This window comes from Lactuca serriola, chromosome 4, assembly GCF_051521515.1.
Source record: "Lactuca serriola cultivar US96UC23 chromosome 4, Lser_US96UC23_V15, whole genome shotgun sequence".
NCBI lineage: Eukaryota > Viridiplantae > Streptophyta > Magnoliopsida > Asterales > Asteraceae > Lactuca > Lactuca serriola.
This window is the reverse complement of record NC_136411.1, coordinates 333,761,071-333,767,070: the sequence shown is the minus strand read 5'-3', so window position 1 is coordinate 333,767,070 and position 6,000 is coordinate 333,761,071.

The window sequence follows — 6,000 nt, the reverse complement described above, 5'->3', positions numbered from 1 at the left end:
AATGACGAACCTCAACTGTTAACAGAAACATCCTCATGAACGACTGATACAAGATCCCACACCTAGATTAAAACCGAACAGACCCCACTAAAATGTAACTAGCTCAATAAAACTTCCAAAATTATCCAAATTTGTTGCTAAAACCCTGGTCGTATCAATCTAAATTCCAACCCTGTTGACACGACGTGTCAAAATTAGATTCTACGCAGGTCCTAAACCACACCTGAAACACTAAAAAATGTCGCTCTGACGTCCGAGCTTCTAATAACCAAAGACAACTGCCAAACTCGAGCCCACTATGAGAAACACTTCCACAACCAACAATTGAGGGTACCCATACCTGAAAACCAAAATGTACGATGTACAAATTTTGACGATAGGTTGACACGTCCATTAAACTTCAACTGATAAAGCTCAAAACTTTTGAAGAACCCCAACTATTGATGATGAACGAAATGACTAACGATCGACAATGCACTGACAACTAATCCAATGACCCAATACACTACTTAACAAAACCCATGTGAAACAACACATACCAAACTCTGAAGCCGATTTACCAATCAACAACTGCTCATCCTAGACTTCAGATAGCAATATATGTAACGAGCTAACAAATCCCTCAATAACTAATACTCAACCTGAGCATCCCAAAAACCTTATGATCTATTCAATGGAATCCCAAAATAACACTAGCTAAAATAAGCTCCTTGTTCAACAACTTCCTGCTGCGAAGACAACTCATGCATTCCTGGGCACATACATATGATGGAAACTTTCTTTGCATCCCCGACTTGACCAAATCCTGAGCCAAAGTATCACATACCCAAAACGTAAATCCCTATGACCTAACCTTCTAAAACCATGTACTCTAACCGATTACAATGATCCTCCAAGCAAAATACCCACTTCTCCTGCACTTAGGGTTAGAACTACCACCAATTGACATTACAACAAACCAATACTCAAACCAACTAAACCAGATATATACAATACATGAATCTTGGAATATATAACACAACACAAGATGATCTTCCAGATGAAGACCAATCAAACTCAAAGATATTCTAAATCTTAGATGGAGACCTTGGAAACCTCCCAATCATAACCACATCTAACATCAAGAATCCCTTTGTTCTCCATGATCTTGAAATAAGAACTTCTCGAAACAGGAGGTTACACGATGATTCAATTGCTACTCCAAAAGAGCTTGCCACCTACTAGAAACAGTATGATGACGCAACAAAGGTTGCTTACATAATGGTTGCAACCATGGTTCTTCACTTGTAAAACTCCTATGAGGACTATTGGCCAGATGAGATGTGCTTGGATCTTGTAGAAAAGTTTCACAAGAAAGCACGTTAAGAGAGATATTGTCTGCAATCACATGCAGAGAATACAGAGATATATGGAAAGACTAGAAAAGCTTAACGTGTCGTTTGACAAAGAGTTGGTTATAGACATGGTCCTTGACTCCTTGCCTCCATATTATGATTAGTTTATCTTAACTTATCATTTGAAAAACATAGAGAGCATGTTGACCCAACTCCAGAACTTATTGTAGATACCTGAATTAGGGATGAAAAAGAATCAAGTCCCTTCTACAATAAGTGTTCCAGTCCTAGCCATTAGGCAAAGCAGGGGAAAGAAAAGGAAGGCAAATCCTCAATCAAATTGGAAGGGAAAGAGCCATGATGGATCATCTAGCAGTGGGTCTAAGCCCAATCCCAATCCTGATATTCTAGGTTTGAGTGATCCTAAAGAGGCTATTTGCAATTATTGCAACGAGGAAGGCCATTGGAAACGAAGTTGTGCCAAGTACTTACAGGACATAAATAGTGTACAATTCAAGCATCATCGGCAGGTATATACACTATTCAAGTCAATAACTCAGAACTTACTCGTTCTTGGGTCCTTAATACAAGATGTAGTTTTCACATTTGTTCTGATTTGCAGAGACTAAAAGAAAGTGAGTAAGTGGGGAATGGAAGCATAAATCTAATCATGAGGAATAGGTGATCCCCACCTGTTACTAAGATTGGAACTTATAGTCTATTTCTTAGTGTTGATGTTATAATTGATTTGTTAAATTGATGTTATTCATTAGTGATGACACGAAACATTATTTCTTTTCATGTATTTTTCAGAGAATGTTTTCAATATTATTTCAATGATTTGAATGGATCAATTTTAGCTTATATAAATGGTGTTTTTATGTTCAAAACTTTACCTCGTGATGGTGTGTATGAAACAGTGACTTGTGTTGATAACTTGGGAAATAGCGTATTTCAAATTGATTCGTCTAATCTTGTAGAAAAAGTATGTTTGTGGCATTGTTGTCTTTGACATATTAGGAAGAAACACATCACCCAACTCTAAAAGGATGGAGTATTAGAATCATTTGACTTAAGGTCAGATGATGAGTGTAAGTCTTGTCTTTTGGGTAAGATGATAAAATCACCTTTCATCTGGTCTTGTGAAAGAGGTGATGGTTTGTTGGATGTCATACACACATATGAGTATGGACCCTTCAGATCTACCACAAGGAATGCCAATCAATTCTATGTGATGTTTATGGATGGTTATAGCAGATATGGGTATATCTACTTAATCAAACATAAATCAGAAATCTTTGTAAAGTTTAAAGAGTTTAAACACGAGGTCAAGAATAAATTAGGTAGGAAGATAAAGAGGCGCCGATCAGATAAAGATGGAGAGTATCTTAGTATCGAGTTCCATGACCATATTAAGGAATGTTGAATAGTTTCACAACTGACTCCTCCTATGACGCCATAACTTAATGGTGTGTTGGAGAGGCGTAATCGAACCTCGTTAGAAATTTTTCATTCCATGATGAGTCGAGTATCATATCCTATTTATTTCTGGGGGTATGCCTTAGATATAGCTTCCCATATCCTTAATCTTGTCCATACCAAGAAGGTTGCCAAAACACCTCATAAAATGTGGACATGGAGAGTTCCCTCGCTTGCCCGCATCAAGTTCTTGGGTTATGAAGCTTTCATTAGATGAGAGACTCATGACAAGCTAGAACCTAGAAGTGAGAGGTGTATTTTCATTAGTTACCTATAGAAGTCTTTTGGATTCCTGTTCTATAGACCTAGTGAAAACGTAGTCTTTATAGCTCGAAAGGGAGTCTTTTGCGAGAGAGAACTCGTATTTAAAGAGGATAGTGGGAGTGAAGTTGATCTTGAAGAGATTCAGGAGTTAACCAGTAAAGGAACCTTAGAAGACACTAGCTCTCAACTAGAGGATAAGACTCCTGTTGATCCCATTGAGAATTCATTACCTCTTCATTGATCTAGTAGGGTTAGCATGCCACCTATGTTCTATGGTTTCCATATAATGTCAGATGGTGACATGTTTATCAGTGATGGCATATTGGTAAATTTGGATGAGACAACTAACTACAAGGAAGCAATGGCAGGCCTTGAGGCTGCCAAGTGGAAAGAGGCAATGGACATCAAGATCAAGTCCATTTATGATAACCAAGTTTAGAATTTGGTTGATCATGTATTGGGTCGAAAGATAGTTGGGTGAAAAATGGATCTTCAAGAAGAAGACCAATATGGATGGAAAGGTACACACTTTCAAGGCACGACTGGTTGTGAAGGGCTTTACTAATACCCTAGGGACTAACTATGATGAGACCTTCTCACTAGTGGCTAAGATAAAGTCTATTAGGATAATGCTTTCCATAGCTGCCTTTCATGTTTATGAAATATGGCATATGGATGTCAAAACTACTTTCCTCAATGGGAATTTGGGTAAGGATGTTTACATGAGCCAACTAGAGGGTTTTGTACATGCACAGTTTCCTAATAGAGTGTGTAAGCTTGAGAAATCCATTTATAGATTAAAACAAGAATCCCACAGCTGAAATATTTGCTTCTATGAGAAAGTGAAAGAATTTGGTTTCACTAGGAGTGAGGATGAGTCCTATGTGTATGTCAAAGGTAGTGGGAGTATAGTAATTTTCCTAGTATTGTATATTGATGACATACTCCTTATGGGAAATGACATTTTGACCTTGTAAGAAGTGAAATCTTGGCTTGGGAAGTGTTTCGCCATGAAGGATCTAGGGGAAGCGACCTTTATTCTTGGGATAAGGATTCTAAGGGATACAAAGAAGAGACTTATTGGTCTTAGTTAAAGAACATACTTCGAAAAAGTACTAAAATGGTTTGGTATGGAAAATTCCAAGAAAGGGAAAGTACCCATTCATAGTATTGTTTAATCAAGTAAGACTCAAATCCCACTACAGATGAGAGTCCCATAGACTTTGGCTGTAGGTTTTATCATGTATGTTATGATGTGTACTCGCCTGATGTGTCTTATTCTTTGATCATAATCAGTCGCTTTTAGGGAAATCTTGACAGAGCTCATTCTACTGCTGTAAAGAATATTCTTAAGTATTTGTTAAGGTCAAAGGAAATGTTTCCAGTCCTTGGTGGAAGTGATACATTAAGAGTGACTGGATAGAGTAATGCCAACTTTTAGACAGATCGAGATAACTTCTGTTCTTAGTCGGGTAGGGTGTTTTTGTTAAATAGTAAAGAGATTACTTGGAAGAGTTCCATATAGGAAATGGTTGTTGATTCTACTTTTGAATGAGAGTACATCATAGTGAGTGAGGCATCAAAGGAAGCGACATTGTTGCAAAACTTTATCGGTAATCTAGGAGTAGTCCCGACCATTCAAGTGTCAGTGGAGCTTTTTTGTGATAATGAAGGCATGGTTGCTTTGACCAAAGAACCCAAGGATCATGGTAAATCCAAGCATATTAACATAAAGTACCATTACATCATACATAGGGCTGAAGAAGGTCATCTTCTTGTAAAGAGAGTATCTTCAGAAGAAAATATTGTAGATCCTTTCAAAAAGGCTCTAAGTATGGTTAAGCACAACCAACATGCTAGGAGCATAGGCTTGAGAGATGATATTAGTTTTAGTAGTTTGTTGATAGCATGAATTGATGTGTTGACATTATAGTGATGGGCCCAACCAGGACTGAATTGATGCGTTCAATTAGTAGTCTTATGAGGTCATCACAAATCAGGAAATCGGGAAACAAAACTTTAGACAAGAGATTGATGGTAATCCATGTATCATGTCTATATGATATCTTCAAGAACGGAGGAATATTTGTTCACTAATCTTAGGGTCGATGTTTGATCAGATCATAGTTTGACAGTTGCTTTGGAAAATAAACTTTGTTGTTTAATTTAGAAGTCGTACTTGCAATTATAGTTACAGACTTATCCAAGTGGGAGACTATTGGATTAGGTGTCTAATACAATAACTAAATTGGTATATACTTTAATTAAAAGCAAAGTCCTTTTTGGGGTTGCCCTCAAAACTAGTAATTGACAGAATGACTTTTGGAGAGAAAGGTTGATTTATTCGTTTATTATATGATTAATAAATAGTAATAAATAATTTGTTAACATATTATGAGATTAATATATTAATTAGAAATAGTATTATTTAATTACTTATTAATCAGAAATTCATTACAATTAATTTTGGGATTAATTGGATTAATTAAAAGTGCAAGGACCTAAGTTGTAATTGTTCAATAGTTGAACAAGAAGGTATTCGAAAACCTTCCAACCCCTTGGATGGTTTTGAGGGGGAATATTAGGGTTTCTGGAATATTCCTTCAGGATAATTAGAGATTAGGATGATTACCTAATTTGAAATACTAATATTATATTCAAATTAGGGTTTCCAAGGTTCCCTAGTTCAACTATAAATAAGATCTTTAGACCTATGGTTTTCGGCCACTCTAATCCTCAAAAGGATAGCCGAAAATCTCATCCCCTCTCCACTCTCCTCCCAAGTCTTCTATTGCTAGGGTTTGGGTACAAACCATTAGAGGCATTGGATTTATGGTGCTAGCTTTCCAAGAGATTTGAAGAAAGGAATTACTTTGATTATTTACTATAACAATCAAAAGGTAATTAAACCCTAATACTTGTT